This window comes from Macrobrachium nipponense, chromosome 24, assembly GCF_015104395.2.
Source record: "Macrobrachium nipponense isolate FS-2020 chromosome 24, ASM1510439v2, whole genome shotgun sequence".
Lineage (NCBI taxonomy): Eukaryota > Metazoa > Arthropoda > Malacostraca > Decapoda > Palaemonidae > Macrobrachium > Macrobrachium nipponense.
Genome location: NC_061091.1, coordinates 8,780,524 through 8,783,023, shown reverse-complemented (window position 1 = coordinate 8,783,023; position 2,500 = coordinate 8,780,524). Strand labels below are relative to the sequence as shown.

Below are 2,500 nucleotides of genomic sequence, written 5' to 3'. Positions count from 1 at the left end.
TAACTGTGTAGCAAAGATAACCAACCGTACATGCTGCGTTTTTCAAGCATTCTCTCCAAATCGTACTGTGGATACTCGTGTAATGTAAGTGGTACATCGCAGTTCAGTGAAATATTTAGAATGCTGCGTATTACACTATGATCCATTTGGCGTTTCAACCGATGACGCGAGAGTTAAGCTAATTGCCTGTTCGTCTTTAAAAGAGCATCGCTGCATCCCTTCGTAATATAAGGTAATTGAGACACGACCAGTCTTTAGATCAAAGAATTTGCTATTGTAGGATTTGATATAATTCAAAAGATTTGGGAATCAGGAAACTAAAAAGTTTATAACGTATTCAGAGCAAAGCCCGCGCATCAAAAGAGTTCCTTTTCAGAGCATGTTTGCTCAGTTTTATTTCCTCGTATACTGCTCTAAGATATAAACATCATGTGATCCTTTTATTGTACAAGCCCTCCATTTGCAGGAGAGAGTGAATGCTGTTTTGTAGAGTAATCTATTTTGAATCGTATATTACAAAATAATCTTCGTTTAACAACGGCGCAATGCCACTATGAACTGAGAACCACCACTAGTCTCTCTCCTTCCTTGTCACGACAGACCCTTCCCCTCCCCCAGCCCCACTGAGCCACGGGTGCCCGGACCCACCCCAGACCCAGCGAGGAAGAGAGAGAGCTCTGGGGGCCACCCATCGCCCGTTTCAACTCAGAGAGAGAGAGAGAGAGAGAGAGAGAGAGAGAGAGAGAGAGAGAGAGAGGGGAGGATCGTCAGTACGCAGGGAACAACCAGTGAGGAAGGGTGTGTGATCGCGCGTTCTTAGTTCCTGGGTGTTTCTCCTTTATCTGTAGCCATTATTCGAGACTGTGATATTACAGGTGTTTGCAGGACGATTACAGGTGATTATGAATGTTACTCGGATCATTTACGCGGATTTAGATTGAGGTACGTTGACGGAGAATTGCCATGTTTATTAATCTTTCTCCTTTTCTAGGTATCTCGTATTTACGGAAAATGTCTACTAGTCTGTCTCTGTTGTCATGCAGGGAGCCCTTATTTAGGCGCGGAATGCTACATTATTATTGTTAATAATATTGATCATCTTATTTCTTTTATTATAGAAGGAATGTCATTTATTTTGTCTTAATTCACGGCAGCGACGGCTCCTCAAACACGACGAAGGCGTTGGAGGAGGAGGAGGAGACCTTAGAGAAACAAGGACATCGATTCCTCCTGGCTTCATCTTTCTTTTTCGTTTTCTCCTTTCTTTTTCTCCTCCTCCTCCTCCTCCTCCAAGACTTACGAATATTTCATTGACCTGCTTCTTTCGTTTGACCTGACTAGACCTAACTAGAGTTCTAGGTTAATTTCTGTTACTATTTCTTTTCAATGTTTATTTGTTTATTTCTATCCATATTTCTAAATAATCCAGACTATTTTTTCGTGATTCATAAGGATTTAAAAAATAAGGCTTTGATTCGTAATTTGTTTACCAGATTATAAATAAGGCCTGATTCATACGTTAAGTTTAAAAATAAGCTTTAATACACACGTTGTTTACAAGTTTAACAATTAAGTTTTTTATTTGTACGTTGCTTACAAGTTTAAAATAGGGCTTTGATTCATACACTGTTGACCAGTAAAATAAAAAAGCTTTAATTCATAATTAACCAATAAGGTAATGTAGTTTATACTGTAATAACGGTGTATTTTTATCGACGTTTGTAAATTAATTTTATTTCACTTTTTTTTAAGGAATGTATGGAAATTATTCCTATTGTATCAATTCCAATAGTGCTTGAGTTTTTAATTCTAGTTTGCTAAGTGTCCTGTTAGCTCCTCAGCTGATAGACCTCTGGTAGCTTAATCAACGATATTAACGGTTTACATTTATTAAAAAATAATTACTGTGTTGCAAAATTACGAGATTATTCTTCTTATATTTTTGTAGTCGTTTTTCGACGAAAAGACTACGGTTTTATGCTAAATGTTGTATGAATTACAAGTTTTCATCGTAGGCGTACATGAAAAAAAAAGGGTATATAGCACTTCCTTATTTTCAGTGTAGACCTTACACGGGAAAGAGCAGGTATATAGGCCTACAACTTCCTGTCAGGTAAATAATGGTGATTTTGACGGTAACTGTGGGATAACCTGGGTGGGGAGGACTTGGGATACAGGGATTAAAGGGAAGGTAAGAGGAGGATACACCTGTCTTAGGAGTTTCCTGTGGTATGTTTGTGCGTACGTGCGTGAGTTAGTGAGTGGATTGCGACTCGCAGACAGGTTGTCCTGGGAAGGAAAACGAGTTCTTTTGTCGGAATGTCGGACCGATAATAAAAAAAAATGCATAGAAATGATATTGTAAAATAGAGAATCGTTTCCTCAATCTAATGTAGAAATTATACCGTAAAATTTATCACTTTTTCACGGTAAAATTAATTTTTAAAAAAGATTAAAAAGAATTGGGGTATTTGGCAACTTTTTTCCACCTGTCTTGGGC

General features: G+C 38.0%; 1 protein-coding gene across 6 annotated transcripts in view; it reads left to right on the top strand.

Moving 5' to 3' along the window:
- Window positions 1–2,500, top strand: part of LOC135205425 (guanine nucleotide exchange factor for Rab-3A-like) — a 246,901-nt gene that overhangs the window by 152,377 nt on the left and 92,024 nt on the right. Inside the window, exon 1 of one of the 6 annotated variants that reach the window (XM_064235987.1) lies at window positions 754–942. The exons of the other annotated variants lie outside the window; for them this stretch is intronic. The gene's annotated coding sequence lies outside the window, so the exon portion shown is untranslated. Of the gene's footprint in view, window positions 1–753; window positions 943–2,500 lie in introns of those variants that run through there. 6 annotated transcript variants of the gene reach the window in all.